This window comes from Gymnoscopelus braueri (genome assembly GCF_963280865.1).
Source record: "Gymnoscopelus braueri genome assembly, chromosome: 6".
Taxonomy (NCBI): Eukaryota; Metazoa; Chordata; class Actinopteri; order Myctophiformes; family Myctophidae; genus Gymnoscopelus; species Gymnoscopelus braueri.
Genome location: NC_137607.1, coordinates 32,215,856 through 32,233,511, shown reverse-complemented (window position 1 = coordinate 32,233,511; position 17,656 = coordinate 32,215,856).

Here is a 17,656-nt window from a genome sequence, read left to right as displayed (position 1 = left end):
GTCAACAAAGTAGGGTTTAAGTGGCTAAGTGACTGCAGGGATGGAGAGGTGAGAGCGTTGACTAGCGGTAGAAACTGGTTCCAGTGTTGATCACGTTAGTGTTTAGACTATGGATAACAATCCTGGCCTGTAAATTGGGTGACTGCTTGGCTACACAACAATGTTTTTGTTCTGCTAATTTGCCACCAGAGAAATAGTTGTAAGCTAAGTGCAAAAAAAGAAGGAAAAAAAAGAAAAAGACAGGCCTTGTGGTTGTGTTCTGTGCTGCAAGTTAACTTCAGAGAGAATGTAAGAGATCCTTTGTTCTAAGCGGCCAAAGCAGATATCAAGACAGCTCTAATGAAGTTAAACAAAGCAGTGGTGCTGAAGCTGAACATGGTATGTGACTCCTATTGAAAAGCCAAACACAACTGGAGACTGGAGATGAATAAATATCAACTTAAGGAAGACTGGAGACAGAAAAACAAACAGGGGGAAAATGGGCTTTAGTTGGAAAATGGGACATTTAAAAACCGCTGACAACCTAAAAGGAATTGCATTTGCATACCACAAACTTCCATCTGGGGATGTGAGGAAAGACTCCACCACAGGAATCATTTAATATTTAATAAATTAGAAACAGTAGCTATGGCTAATTAGAATTTGCGCATTTACAAATCAGCCCTGATAGCAAAACAAATTATGAAATATAACGGTGCTCTGTGGAGTACCAAGGGAAAATAGGATGATAGACAAAGAAAATGGAGTATCACTAACAACATACTGTCAGAACACATCGCACAGCTAATCCCGTTAGTGGGGCGACGCTGTAGAAGCCTTGCTTAAAATATTGATATGCTATTCTGTAAAAGGATTTTTTTTCTTCTTTTTTTTCAAGCGTACATTTACTCAAACTCTTGCTTATTGCTCATGGGTCATTAGACTCTCATCCACGGCTGCTCAGCCAGTTTGCTTTGAAAGAAAGGATTGTGATTAAATGAATGGAAGTGTTTGCACTGCTGCTCCATTAGAGGAAGTCTGAATGCTTGTACTGCCATTGTTTGTATTACAGACACAAAGGCAGACAGTGTGTAAACTGTTGTTGTATTCATTATTAGATTACTTCCTGGTGCGATAGCTTTTGGTAATAGCCATGGAATTCTTGTAAGGGGACTAGACGTGCACTCAGAGGAAAAGCATTTATCAAGTGATAAAGGCCAAGGCACATTCAGACATAGGCAGTTATGTAGGAGATGCCATGCAAAGTCCATGTTAATAAAGTCAAATAAAGCGACAAGCATTTGCACACGGTATGCTATAGCGATGCTTTGTGTCAGGCTCTGGCTTTTAACGTGACAAAGTGACAGCATATTCATCATAATGTAACCTCTTAAACAAACAAATTGAACTCCATTTCATTCCACATTTTCTGTTCTGGAGTGAGGTTCTTCTCTAACCACTTCAAATAACTCCTATTCTAAGTAACTAATGCAGCCAAATGAAATATTTTACAATTAAACACACTAAAACTGATCTGTGGTTGATTAATTTAATTAAAAAAACACTCCATCAGGCTTCTGCTGAGAAATTAAAGGAATTTCAGACAAATACAAATACATTACATTAATGTAATATGATATGAACAATAATCTATCACGAAATTCAGAATTAGAAAATAAACATTTTGCGATAAAATACATTGGACTAAGACATTCGATAGTTCCCTTCTATACTAAATGCATTATCAAAATAATGGACTGACAAGTGATATACAAATATCCAAACAAATTTTGGTTTGGCACAAACGTTCAAAATGTCACCATGTTGTCATGCTCTCAATGTGACAAAGTGCCTATTCTGATGAGGAAAGCAACTAATCATAACAACTGTAGCTTGGGTCCTTGTTATACAGTAAAGGACGTAAAAAAAAAACTCATAAGCTACGTGCTATACAGCTGTTTTTCTTTCCTTCTTGAAAATCTATGAAAAATGCTAACGTCATCATATTGTAAGGCTTCCATACAGGTCCCTAACATTATGATGACACAAACCTATTATACATTTCACATTCTGTGGCTTTCCCAGAGGTGCAATAAATAACACAATGGTTTGAGTGACAAATAAGAGAGGTGCTGTAAGGTAATGGTTCTCAAACTTTTTTCATGTCAAGGACCCCCAAATGAATATATATTTGGCTGTGGACCCCCATCTGAAAATGATTTGTGCCAGTGAACCCCATACATGATTTGTGTTGTTAACCCCTGTGGGTCCTGAAGGGATTAGGAGCTCCCCAGCTTAATTTGTTGATATAGCATCACAATGAGTTTAACCACTTTAACCCTATTTTATACTACGAATATAAAAAGAATAGCATATCTACAAGCTAACAGTGTGTCGTGATGCAACGCATTGTGAGCTTGTAGATCTTTTTGAAAGATTCTAAAAAAATCTTGGGAGAAAAAAAGGTGGAAAAAGACACACATAAATCTTCTCTTCTGGGGGTTCCCGGCACAAAATCTATTCAGATGGGTGACCGTGGCCAAATAGAGTACCTATCAATTTGGCTTGGGGTTCCATGACATGAAAAGGTGTGAGAACCACTGTTTTAGGAGACTAATTTAAGGTGGGATGTGGTGTGGATGTGACCAGTATGTAAACAGTGTTAGTAATGGCTGTATATGTTTTGCAGGGATGCGATGGTAAAGTTTTTCTTTTCTTTTTCACACCCTGGCTCTGCAGGAGGCTAGTCGTCTATAAGAGGGTCTGTGTACAACAGTATGTGTGTTTTTCCAAGAGCTAACCTCACAAACTGCTGCACAGATCAGCGCCACATTTCTTGTGCACACTGCCGGTAGGTCCCTCAATGCATTATTTCCCCCCACGTTTTATATATATATATTCTATTTTGAATAAGTAACTTTCATTTTATACCGGAAGTCAGTGGTGCTCAGATAAGGCTGAGTGCCGCACTACGAGCTTGTAGATCTGCTATTTTTTGAGAAAACGTGAAAATGTGTGTAAATCCTTAAATATATATCTATTTTTTAAAGCGAACATTTTTAACTCAAATTGAACCACTGATATAGAAACATTTTTTTTTTCAAAAAACTGTTAGGATTTAGAAGACATTTTGTAGAATCCCCAGAAGCAAAGATTTGAGTTACAAATGTTCGCTTTACAAAAAATACATTCAAAGATTTGTAAAAATGTTCACGATTTTTCAAAAATAGCAGATCTACAAGCTCATAGCGTGGCACTCTGTACCGTGCTATGAGCTTGTATATCTGCTATTTTTTTTATAGACAAATAAATAAAAAATTATTTGGAGGGGTCCCCAGATGCTTTTCTGAATGTACTCAAAGAAATGAAAATCTGAATTAAAAAATAAATAAATAAAAATAGTATTCATATTTTTCTGTCTTAGTTAATATTTCAGTAAAAGCACAGTTAAGAATATTAATTAGTAGGTAACATTTTTCAGAGGAAGATAGAGAGTGAGGAAGTGTGTACAGTATGTGCACAGATCTGTGTGTGTGGCCACACTAAGACGCTGCTCACTACAGCAAAGGGGAGATTTAATCCTCCCTTTGCCACATACAGTACTGTAAGCTTGCTCCATGAAACTTAAAATTCATTTTAACTTTTTAATATGACAACAGCGAATGGTTAATCTGTAAGGAAATAATCACAATTATGTCTGCTGTTTGGCGCAAATAAAAAACCTTTGGAGCATTCAACAAGTGAGTTGCGAGCCTCGCTTTGTTCTTATGATTCTGTTCTTACAGTTTGGCTCAGCACCAAGGAACGGAGGATGTGCGTTATTTGTTCTTTGAAGGAAATAATCACAATACATGGCTCTCAACAGCCTATGGACGGTGGATGGAACGGTGTGATGAAAAAATATCACACTGACACCCCACAAGTATTGTTGACTTCGACCTGCCAGTCAGAAACTCAAAGTGGGCAAGTTGAGGCACAGCTGTTTACAAAGTGCCCTGAAGTGTACCCCCTCTACCCGCCTCAGAAGCTCCATAGCCCTGTTACACTCGTTCACCACCCTTTCCTATAGACACCTGGTAGACACTAAGGCCACATCCACACGGAGACGTTTAAAAAAATGTCACAGAGTCGTTTTCAAAAAGTTTACCGTACACACGGAATCGTCTCAAGAAATGTGTGTGTCCACACGAAACCACTGAAAACACCACAAACTGCAAAAAGCTGTAGTATATGTGCCCGGCCTGTGGGTGGTGCTGTGGTGGAAAGTAACTAAGTAGGCTACATTTACTCAAGTACTGTACTTAAGTACAATTTTGAGGTATTTTTTACTTTACTCGAGTATTTCCAATTATCAATACTTTTACTTCTACTCCACTACATCTCAGAGGAAAATATTGTACTTTTACTCCACTACAATTATTTGAACGCTTTAGTTACTATACTAGTTACTTTGCAGATATAAATCATTACATTATAAAACATACATTAGCCCTATTTTTACACTATTTGAAAATAGCCGATCTACAAGCTCACAAGCTCACGCGATGCATTGTGAGCTTGTAGATCAGCTATTTTCAAACATTTCAGTACTTTAAGTATATTTTGATGCCAATACTTTTGTACTTTTACTTTGATTGAACTCAAGTAACATTTTGAGCACAGGCCTTTTACTTGTAACAGAGTATTTTTATATTGTGGTATTGCTACTTTTACTTAAGTAAAATATCCGAGTACTTCTTCCACCCAAATGAATTTGACCCACTGGTAGTCGACTATAGTCGAGATGCTGCGCATCGGCTAGGTTGCGAGCGTCGTCACTAGCGTCCTGGCTGAATTCAACCTGGTACATCTACATAAACTTTCAGATTTCAAATATAAAGTGTTTAACTCATGGCCATGGATGTTACAATTCACTTCGAGTAGGGTATAAGTACCCGTATCTTCCATATTGTTCAATAAAAAGCATTTTAATCCGATCGGCGGCCATTTTCTCATAGAGTTATAATGTATCAGGGTGCAATACTCCTCCCAACCAATAGGGTCGCCTAAATGAAAGCCAATGAAAAAAATTCGAAGACAATGGCCACCAATCGGATTAAAATGATTTTTATTGAACAATACGGAAGATAGGTGTACTTATGTGTGCCCGTACATAATTGTAACATCCGTGGCCATGGGGTCAGCACTTTATATTATAAATATGAACGTTTATGTAGATGTACGGGTTATAAATGGAGAAAGTGCAAGCATCAGGTTGAAGTTCATCCATGACCTTCGTAACAGACGACCGTCATGTGATCCATGGCCAACAGCAAGGCGTTTGTTTTCATTCTTATAAGACCGCATGGCTCATTTGCATGCACGTGAATATACATTAAAAAGTAACTAAGCGGAAAGTAACTAAGTATATTTACTCCATGTCCACTTGTTGCTGACGGTGGTAGTGTAGGAGCAGCGCTGTAAAAGCCCCATCGCGTTAAGTAGTACAAACGCAACGCTGACTGGGTCGGAGTGTTTGTTTTTGGGGGCGGGGGGGGGGGCGGCACATGCAGGGGGGGGGTGCTCGGCACATGCAGGGGGGGGGGGGTGCTCGGCGCATGCGGGTTAAGCGAGAGGTGGAGCTATAGAGTCATCGGTTCAGGAAAGATGCGTATTTGGTTGTACACACGGAGACGCAAGGGTGGCGTCTTCAGATTTATTCACTCTGGGACCCGGTTTCAAAAATGTGCGTTTTCGGGCACCCAAAACGCCGGCTCCGTGTGGACGAAACGTGTAAACGATTAAAAACGTATGCGGTTTCACCTAAAATCGTCTCCGTGTGAATGTGGCCTTAGATTATGGCAGTTCTGCACTGATCTCCAGGCCGATAAGGGGCCATGTCTCTCCTATATCCCCACTGAGGAGTCCATCTTCCCCATACACCTGATGGCCCAGCTCAGTTTCCAACTCTGGAGCTTTTCAATTCCATATACTGTATTACATTACTTATTTATTAATTTATTTGACAGCAAGTATGTTATAAAGTCATGTGAGCAAGCAAGTTGTTTGTAAAAAAATATTCACCAACTACAGGTCTCCGACAGGTCAGGTAGGTTATTATGACCTCCTGGTGCCGCTATAATAGGCCAATGTGAAAAGGGTGCCATTTCTTCTTAGGCCTTTCAAGGCAAGCAGGCACTGCTTTCATGATTTGGGGCATTTTGTTCCGAAAATGTGTTTTGCTAAATTAGACCTGCTGGTGGCGCTATAACAGGCCAATGTGAAAAGGGGGGCATTTCTTTCTCGGCCTAGTGGGAATGTGCGTGCAAAATCTCACAGAACTTGCACACTGCGTTCATGATTTGAGGCATTTTGTTCAAAATGGACCAATCCTGCAGACTTTGGAAGCCAATGTTAGCCAATTAGGATGGAATAGACAGATCCGTCAGGATCACATGACTGTAGAGATACTGTGTACCGATTTGCGTGATTTTTGGACAGAATCTGAAGGACTAATATCAAAAAATGTGTTTTACAAAAATCAGCCTCCTGGTGGCGCTATAAAAAGCAGATGTAAACTAGAAAAAGTGCTCCTCGGAGCACAAGTCTCCGCCAGGTCAGGTAGATTATTGTGGCCTCCTGGTGGTGCTATAATAGGCCAATGTGAAAAGGGTGCCATTTCTTCTTAGGCCTTGCACGACAATCGGACACTGCATTCATGATTTGAGGCATTTTGTTCCAAAAATGTGGTTTGCTAAATTAGACCTGCTGGTGGCGCTATAACAGGCCAATGTGAAAAGGGTGGCATTTCTTCCTCGGCCTAGTGGGACTGTGCATGCAAAATTTCACGGAAATCGCACACTGCGTTCATGATTTCAGGAATTTTGTTCAAAAGGGACCTATCCTGAATCTGAAGGAGTAAGAGCAAAAAATGTGTATTACAAAACTCAGCCTCCTGGTGGCGCTCTAAAATGTATATCGATGGCCAAAACCTCCTATCTGAAAAATGTTCATTGTTGGGAAAATGAAAAAGAAAACTACAAAATGTTGTATTTTTTTTGCACAATGCTATTTTTTAATGAAACCCATCACATAATACACCGTTTCTGGATGTCTGGACTATATTACATTATTATATGTTAATTACACTTATTTCATATAGCAAATGCAGATAGGAGGTTTTTCCCCACTTTTCCTGGATAATTCTGCAGATAGGAGCTTTTACACTTCAATGTTAAGTGATTGCATAACTAAATAATGACAAATAATACTGGCTGTAAATACATACATTTACAGCTGCAAACAGTTGCATCAGTGGTGTGGTCTAGTTTTTTTCCCGGAGGTATACGATAATCATTCCCTGCACGAGATGCGCGTGGTCGTGGGTATACGCTAGCGCGTTTTCAATGGATTAAATGGTAGACTGTATACGCTTTTCCCCAAAAAAATCGGCACTGTATACAGCGTATACAGCGTAACACGGTAGAACACACCACTGAGTTGCATTGAATGCTTTTTTATTTTATTCAACAAAAAATGTGCTAAGAACAGTCCCCAGCAAGAACCTAAAATAAAAGTGCTTACAAATAAAATGTACAAAAAGGACAACAGGAATACAATTAGGTGGACTACAAAACAACTGGCCCAGGCACCCCTCGACATAATCCCCCCTATACTCTCTACCCCCCAACTCCACCACCTGAAATACCTCCCCACTCCCACAACCCCCATTCCCCCCAACCAGCACACCACATGCCCCAAACCCCACCCACCTAAACCCTCATGCCCTCCAACTCCCCTAACTCATACAACTGGATCACCAACCTTGTGTCCAGTGTGGACAGTGGAATAGTATGTAAGATCATTGAATGTCTTAAAGAGCCTATAAGCAAGGAGGAAAGACGGATGCCTTGACCCTAGAATCACCAAAGCCAGGGAGGAGATGAGAGCAGCACACAGGGACTTTGTCGCAGACCAAAAGGGAGAGGGTCTGAGGGAGGAATATAAGCGGAAGAAGGAGGAGCTATACCACGTGTATGCAACTGGAACAACAGGAGCTGACCCAAAAGATCAGGGACATTAAAGAGGTGCATGTTAACCAGAAGCATGGCAAGAACTGGAAGCTCATCAATGACGTTTCTGGCAGAAGCTCTTCTCAGACTTCTGGGGAGAAAGCGCAGAGGAACGAGTTGAAACATGGTACCAGCACTTCAAAACACTCCCAGGAAATCCTCCTTCAACTGAAGAAGAGGATGATCCGATGTTCCCGTCTGGTATGGGAAGGTCATGGAAGACAGATCATTCACCATGGATGGATGGGCCAAGGCTACTATCAAGTGAGGCAAGAGCTGCAGGGAGGATGGAGTGATGTATGTGCCCATAGACGAGGTGGTGTTGGATTTTATCAAGCACACACGTCTAGCGAGCTGCCGAAGCTGTGGCGCAAAATGATCATCAATCCAGTACCAAAGTCAGGCGACCTCACCAAGACAGACATCTCCAAGGCATTAGCCTGAGCTCACAAGTCGCAGGTTTTAGACCCATCTCAGACCCTGTACTGAGAAACTCGCAGAACGGCTTCCGCCCGGAGCGAACAGCAGGCGGGCAGATACTGGTGCTGAGGAGGATACTGGAAGGAGTAAGGGAGCGGAATCTTTCAGTGGTGATCACCTTCATGACTTCCAAAAGGCTTTTGGCACCATCCACCGGGGGAAACTGATGAACATTCTCTGGGCCTACTGAGTTCCTGAGAAGATGGTTCAAATGATGGAGACAAGCTACTCAAGGCAGTCCAGGACTTCAAATAACTTGGGCCTGGACTGCTTCAATGGAATAGGACCTGAAGGTCCAGGGGGTACTTGACTAGAATGCCTTGCATGGGATGAGGAGAGTGTGGAAATCAGACATGGGAGAAGACCTCAAGAGGCGGCTGTTCGTATAGCTACAGTGTCAGTACTGCTGTATGGGGCTGAGACATGGACCGTCACAGCACAACAGGAAAGGGCCTTGGATGGAGTCTACACAAGAATGCTACGAATGGCACTAGTCACATGGACGGACCACATCAGAAATGTGGTCCTCTACGGTAACTTACCATGGGTCACAGACAAAGTCAGAGAGAGAAGGATGAGGCAGGGCACTGCGTCAGGCACCCATAACTAGTGGCAAGCAAACTGACACTATGGGAGCCAACCCAGGGCAAAGCCAGGAAAGACAATAAGTGCACCACCCTACGTAGATGAACTTCGGCGTAACAGCTTAGCTAACAACACTGTAGAGCTCAAGACCCTGATCAAGACCCTGATGCTAGATAGGAGAGTGTGGAGGGCAGCGATTCAGGAGTCCTGAGTTGGTGTTGGCTAGACCACACTCGCATCGCAAAGACCCTATCCTATATGCTCCGATCTAACTGGCCCATGCCCCCGTCAACATACCCCCCCCCATACCCCATACCCCCAACTCCACCACCTGCAATACTCCCCCACTCCCACAAACCCCATCCCCCCAACTGCCAGCCCACACATCTCCGCCTCCATAACTCAAACCCCCATCCCACTTCAGGAGTCCCGAGTTGGTGTTGGCTAGACCACACTCTTGCATCGCATCGCAAAGACCCAATCCTATATGATCCGGCCTAACTGGCCTATGCCCCCCTCAACATAATCCCCCCCATACCCTATATCCCCAACTCCACCACCTGCAATACTCCCCCACTCCCATAAATCCCATACCCCCCAACTGCCAGCCCACACCTCTCAACTCAAAACCCCATCCCACTCCATACCCTCATACCCCCAAATCCCACCCAACCCATTACCCCCACTCCCAGAACCCCCGATCTCCATGCCCCAAAACCAGCACACCACAACCCCCAAACTCCACCCACCCAAACCCTCATGCACCCCCCCACCCCATAACCCCCCAACCGCCACCCCACACCTCCCACACCCCATAACTCCAAACCCCATCCCACCCCCATACCCTATACCCTCCAACCAACACACCACAATATTCTCACAGGTTTGTTGGCTGCCACGGTGTTCACGTGTGATTTTGATCTGCAATTATAAAAAAATCATGACATGGACGTTCACATCTAAGCAGCAATGACAACCTCTAACCACAAGTTCAAAATGTTCAATGCCAAAACCTCCTATCTATACCTAAAAATGACCTCCTATCTACATAGATGCACATAGGAGGTTTTTACCTAGAAATAGTTAGGCTTACAAACAAACATTATGTTGTTAAATAATGCTTTTTTAATGCTCATTTTGAGATCAAGACATTCTACAGTACTGTAACAAGTAATACCATTAACATTTTTGATCAACTCACACTCTTGGTGTGATAAAAGTTTCACCACCTGACACTAATCATTAGCAATCAACAAGGCAATGCAATTAACTTGACAGTTACTAACAAATACTTAACTAGTAAGGGTGGAAGACACTTTTTTTTTTTGAAAATAATAGATGACTACAAACTGAAAGACATTTAGACGGTCTACATAGCATATAATTCCCAAGTTTCAGCTCTGTCTGCTGCTCAACTAGTTCTGGTGCAGATAAGAGGTTTTGCGCTTCAACATTTTAGCACTAATTGGCACTGAACAAGATAGGAGGTTTTAGTCAAATGACTTTTTCTGACAAAATGAGGGGCGGGACTATCTTGCAGACAGACTGAGCATGTGCAGCATAGCCTATAGTCCTCATCCACAGTGAAATCCGAAAATCATGAAATTTGCACTTAGGAGGTTTTGCATTTTGGCCATCGATATGTAAAAAATGCAGGGCAAAGGTTTTTCCTTGGCCTATAGGGAATGTGCGTGCAAAGTTTCACACAGATCAGTGCAGTTATAGCTAAAAACCCTCAGGGTTAGGATTTTTGGAAATCTGCAGTGGTTGGAGGCGGTCTGTCGACTCATCCATTGAGGCATTTGGGGTCGGGTAGGACGGTGGTTTTCAAAGTGGGGTCCGAGGACCCCCAGAGGTCCTTGAGCAGTTACGGGTCTGTAACTCCAAGAGTATACAAATGACGCCACATGGACCTGTTCCATTTGTACACTCTCAGAGTTATGATTTTATAGTGTAGATTGGTGTTTCAAAGATAAGAAATTGGACCAAATGGGGGGGCCCGTGGCCTAATCTGCATATTAAACCGGGGGTCCTTGAAATGAAAAAGGTGGCCATTCACATGGTGGCCTTTTTGTTTTTCTTTGATATGCTGACAGTCTGAATATGGTTTCTGACTGGGCTGAAGTTATCCTCCTACCTTCCTACGTCTGTCTGTTCCCAAGTGCATCCAAACAACAGCAAAAACAACTTTCCACTCAACTACGCACAATGTTTTGCTGCCAGTGGCATAAATGAATGCAAAAAACCTGCCCATCATGGGGGATTGACAGCTAACCACGCTACGTACATGACAAATGATCATGTAAACCTCTGTAAATTAACAGCTCATTACAATGTTGACATAGTAATCATACCGTATTTCATGCATGCTTATTCAAAGACTATGATAACATATCTAAAATATTTATTGAAAACTATATTTTTTTCTTAATTTACTGTGCACATAATATAAAGTAAACTGACAATGAAAGGAAATTGAACATATGTTTTGTCTTCATAAATCACAAATTGAATCATAACAAGCATAATTATAATACAGTTACAATATCATCACATCACCATAGTTATTATATTTTATAGTAAACATTTTCATTCGTTTTGACTTTATCAATTTCCATTATTTTTGATTCGTTTGTGAATGTGCATGTTTAGTTTTTCTTTAAGGCTTAGTTTTAGTTTTAGATTTAGTTTTTTTTTATTGAAATATGGGGGTATTTGTCAGGTTTGAGATTCAGAAAGTTCAGAAAAATAATTCTATGATTTTAGTTTGTTTTAGTTCATTTTGTAAACACAGTTTATTTTATTCTATTTCAGTTAACTAAAATGTTTTGTAAATTTTTGTTTCGTTATTCTGTTATTTTTTACCTATCTATAATAACCTTGCAAATCACCTCTGCATGCAGATGGGGTCAAGAGGTGCTAGACCAAAAGTTTGCCCCAGGACACCAAATCCTGAGCCGCCCTGTGCCTCACCCAGCACCTCTCATCACCCGGGCATCGGGCAGGGCAGATATTGTATTGTCTGTCTCAGTTCAGCAGTCTCTTGCTTTGGATTCCTCAGTGTCCTGTGACCCTCTCTCCTCCACACACACAGATAAATCTGTCACAGCAGAGAGACACAGAGGGGAGGAAAACGAGTCTGGCCAGTGGAATACTTTATATCCTGGGTGAGCGCAGCCATCATCGTCCCCGTGCTGAGCTTTTACCGGTTCACTCAGCTCTAGATAGAGGAAGTATCTCTTACAGTCAGATCCCATTTCAAGCTAAGAGCTTGATATCTCAACAGCAGGCACAATGTTACTGTATAAAGCCTGACAGCCATAGTCAACATTGACCCCCGTGACCATAGATACAGTACACACCCCACCGCAAGGCTGTGAGGCCTAAGTGGGGTTTTAGGATTCCATACTGACATCCAGTTCAAGCAGATCCAATACTGTCAACCACATGAACCCTAGCGTCCCTATTCTGGGCTTAGTCATAGTAGGCGAACATCCTGCAAAAAATTGCAGATCGACAAGCTTTACTGTACAACGCGTCGCAAGAGATTTGGTGTGGAGGGGGAAAAGGAGGGGACCATGGATAAACCACCAGGGTGACCCTGGTTAATGGAAGTATATATGGTTTAGGCGGTCCATATCTTTTACATAATCACAAATTGGAATTACTGTCTTGATACAATTAAGTCCCTCAAGAACCTGGAATATTACAGTACTGTACCAGATACCCTTAGCGATGAAATTAGCCCCAACGATGGTCATACATTAAATGCAGTTCCCATTTTGGGCAAACATTGTGAATCAGCATGGAGGTGACAATTATTGATGTAGTCACATGTTTAACAAGAAGCTTCTACTTCTCTATGGATGAGCTTTTAGAAGCTATAGGGAGACTGGTTAAACAAAAAAAACACTGTAAAAAGTGGCATTGAATAACGCATCAGAACACAAAATGTACTGGTGAGGTTGCGAGATGTCTATACTGTAAGCAATGCTTTGGCTTCACATTCAACAGCCAAGCTTTGTAATGAATGAATACACTTAAGGTGCATCGTTTGTATATTCGTAGATAAAATATTCCCATTTCCATATACCTCTCAGTATCAATGTGCAGTCTTGATCTTTTTTGCACATGGGTGCACGGAGCACACACCCGCCAGGGCTGAAACATTTTTAGTGAGCCATTTTATGCTCTGTGCTGGATCCCCCACTGAGTTCCGTAGCCCTGGGCTGTGACTGAAGGTTTAGCAACTCCAGGAATATATAATAGCTCATTTTTCTTCTCAGAAAGTTCTAATGTGTCAACCCAGAGGCAGCGGTATGTTTAAAAGTATATTTTTTAACACTGTTGGTTCAGTAATGTTATTCCTGGCTTGGCCTGACCCTGTAATCAACATATTGTTAGGCCAAAGCTATTGGAACCAGATGGATAATTCCATGTGTTCTGAAAAATATAAATTGTGTGAGAATGAGAAGGAAAATAAGTAAGGTAACGTTGGCGTGAGAGTCTGAGCAGGAGAAAATGGGATGTATTCACTAGATTTATACCAAGTTAAATAAACAGTGGTGACTGGCTGTTGGCTCCAGAGCAGAAATAGATGTACTTTAGTGAAACATCCATTGAATCAGGCTGGATGACGGCAACTGATCTGCCATCATACAGTAACAAATATCAATATGTCCTTACGTTGTGTAATTTCCCGTAAGGAATGCATATTTGACATTGTACATAGCAAATGTGGAACTTAAAATTTTAAGAACTTAAGAACTTCAAAAGATGTGTGATTGCCATGAAACTTTGCACGCAAACTCCAAGACCTATCTTGCACGTCTCATTACCCCGTATCCCTAAATGTTTTTGCCATTTTTTACTATTTTGAAAAATATGAAAAAATTGTTCAAATAGCCAATCTACAAGCTCATTTTCTGCCTTTTAGAGTTTTCTTCAAAACACACTGTTAGCTACAACTCCTACAGATGTTGTCTAAAACTCACGCAAATTGGTATACATTATCTCTGGAGTCATGTGATCAAGTTGTATCAGTCAGATCTTTCAGATTACCACACCATTGGCTTCCAAAGTGTGCAGACTCTGGGTAGGCAACCCGGCCTGGCGGAGAATGGCGCTGAGAGGAGCGCACTTTTCTAGTCTATTATTGTATCTTCCCAAACACACCAGAAGATCTTGTGCCCTTATCTGCCAGCGCCGAGAATCACCACCAAGGTGATGTTCCCCGACATCTTAGCTCTTACTCATTTACACTCAATGTCCTCAGACAGGCACATTACCAATCGTAACCAGCTACTTTTACTAAGTAACTTGTAATGTAGCTCGGAGTCTGTACTTATTTTGAAAGAAAGCTTTGTGTACAACAACGGACAGCAGGCAACTCGTCTTGATGAGAGCACCAGCTGTTCTCGTGTGAATACGCACAAAACAGTCTGGTTAATCCAATATCACGATAATGAGAGATGTTATTTTATAGTGAGCAACAAATATTAATGTAATGGGATAAAAATATTATTTTCATATTTCAAATGTAGTGAAGTGAAAGAAAAAAGTCATGATTAAAAAATAAGTACCGTATACATCCTCCCCAAAACAACTTAAGCACTGTAAGTATTTGTACTTTGTTACAGTACTTAACACCACTGTGTACCATATACAGATTGGTTAAAATTAATTAAGTGTCTATGCATAGTTTTTGGTGACACAAATAATGTATTTTCAAAATAAACACAGTATAAAATAGATACTTTTTGTCTGCCAACACTGTGGACAGACATTTGTAACTAGTATAAAACAGACTTCATTCTACCCAGCTTAAGCACAACGGAAATGGTGTAGGGCCTATTATCACCAAAACAAAAATAAAATAAAATACTTTATTCACTTGATAATATGTTGTTTTTGTTGTATTGTAGACTATTTTGGAACCAGCATGGACAACATTCTCAATGGCAGCCTGTGAAAAACCACCACAATGATGCTGACATTATTATAACAATAATAGTTCAAGAGACCTTCGTTGCTCATAACACTGTCTAAGAGCTTAACCACTTAAGCCCTATTTTTTACTATAATGACATGCCCAAAATATGGATGCCAGGTTGAAAGCATATAGTAATTGTTCCTCACTAATGCTCATTATACAATGTTTATTATAAGATGATCTACTGGTCTTTTTTAATTTGTATTAATGATTATTTTAGTGGGTATAGTAAGTAATCGCCTAGTCCTTGTTAGCCACATTCATAACAACCATATTATGTACTGTAATGTGTGGTTCCAAGCACTATTTGAGCATTTTTGTTAGATCAATATCATCCTCCTTTCAGATTTGGCAGTGGCAGACTGCTTGGTCAGTAAAGGATGTCACCATACAGTGCATTAGAAAACATGTTTAAGTTTTCCGTTGGTTCTTCAAACAGCATGTGATCAGACCGCTCTCTGTGGGGTAAGGATTCTGTCCAGATCAAATATTCTCTTATGTCAAGTGACATGTTTGATGTTGTGAAATTAAAAGGTCCATACAGTTGTTTTTGCATTTTTCAACCCATTGAAGACAAGTCATGTATACTTTACATTTTAAACTGCAAAAATATAACAGTTTTTTTTTGTTTGTTTTTTAATTAAACAGATTTCCCTAATTCACAGTTTTGTATTACCCGTCTCAAACACATTTCAAGTGTCCGCAAGTAGACCTTACTGAAATGAATGGAAACAAATGGCTTTCTGGAAAGTCTAAAAAGCTATGGCATAATTTGGAAAATTACAGTATAGTATGCGATTTGTAGGGGTTGCGCTACATCATGCCAAAACAAAAGGTACTGTCCTTTAAGCTTAATATATTCTTCGAAAGCTGTTGAAGGAGCCAAGTCTGAGATGGACCATACATTTAAAAGACGAGGAGCCAGCCAGGCACTGGGACCTCTCTCTCAAATGGGAGCAGGCAGGCTGAAATCACATCCATTTAAAAGGGCACATTTATTTGATTAGGAGCCATGACGTGAAGCTCCAGAGAGGCCGCAGCATCCTTGATCAAAAGGAAGGGTGGACTGGCTGAAATCACAACATGAAGATCCACCACCACCCAGTGCCACTGGGCCAAGCATGGAAGCAGGGTTACTAATTAAGCACTGGACCAGATGAAACCTGCTACTTGCTCAGTACAGAAGGAATCATTTCTGCGGGCTTGTTTTCTAAGCTAGGATCTTAACTACATTCAACCTGGCATCCCTATTTTGGGCATGTCATTATAGGGAAAAGTGTTCAACGCGATGCGTTGTGAGCTTGTAGATCGGCTATTTTCTCCATTCGTAGTACGACAAAGTATACAGGGCTTAAGCGGTTAACGTGACTAAAAGCAAAGTTACAAGTGGCAAACGACCTTGGATGTCAGCAACTAACTATGTCTAACAACTATCTTTGATTATTTTAGTGTCAGAACTAGTTTGCGTTGACGTGCAGTGAATTAGGCTACACATTTTGACATCTCAACGCAGATCAGTCATTGGATGCCAATGACATGGGTGGTAATTTGTTAAGGGTCTGGTTTACAGATGTATATTTTACCCTTCACGTGCCCCCCCCCCCCCCCCTCCCACTGCAGGCGTTGAGCTACAGGCCCCACCCCTCCAACCCCATGTGCCAACGTGTCAATCAGCTGTAATTGCCATCCTGGAGGAACAATATGCAGGCCGTGGAGCTCGAACCACACAGATTCATTGCAACACCTAATCTGCTAATGAGCTCAGCATGGCTATTTTCAGCGTTGCCGCAGACTTCGCGGCCATCGCTGAGGAGACCTGGCCCGGCTTCCAGTGTGACAGCAGAGGACAGTTGGTCTGCTGGAAGGAAGTACAAAGCAAGACCTCAGCCGGCTCGCTGCAGGACTGTGCGCGCCGTCTCTCCAGACAGTTCCTGTTTGGAGGGATAAGTCCCCCCTGATCCCAGCACACTAGTCTCTGTTTAATATTCCACTTCACAAAAAGTCAGTGTTTCCATTTGATCTGCTCTCCGTGTAATCTAGAATGAATCTTAGGAATGCCTGATTTGGTTTAGCCACAAAAGATGGTTGTGTGCAGTGAAAATGGTCAATCTCTAAGCTTGCAACACAAACGTGTTGTGGAGCTTGTAGATCTGCTATTCTCAAAACATCTATTACGTATTTCCGCCTACGATGACATACCCAAAACAGGGACACCAGGTTGAAAGTGGTTGATATATCATCACTGCATAATCACCAGTGATGTAAAAAAAAAATTGCAATCGTCCTGATTATATGACGATTTATGATAGGCCTACTATGACATAATAGGGCAAAGTACCTATGATTCAAGCTACCAATAGCACTCAGGAGCTCCCAAGTTTTGCTGTTCAAGAACAAGAACAATGGGGGGAAAAGCAACACAAACAATCCTTAATGGAACTGATACAAGAGGCTTTTTAATTATCTAACTCAATCAGCAAAAGACCAGTGGATCAATGAATCCCCATTACACTCCCCAGCCATGTGCCCGGGCAGCAGCAGTTTACATCAGTTCAAACAGCAAGGCATG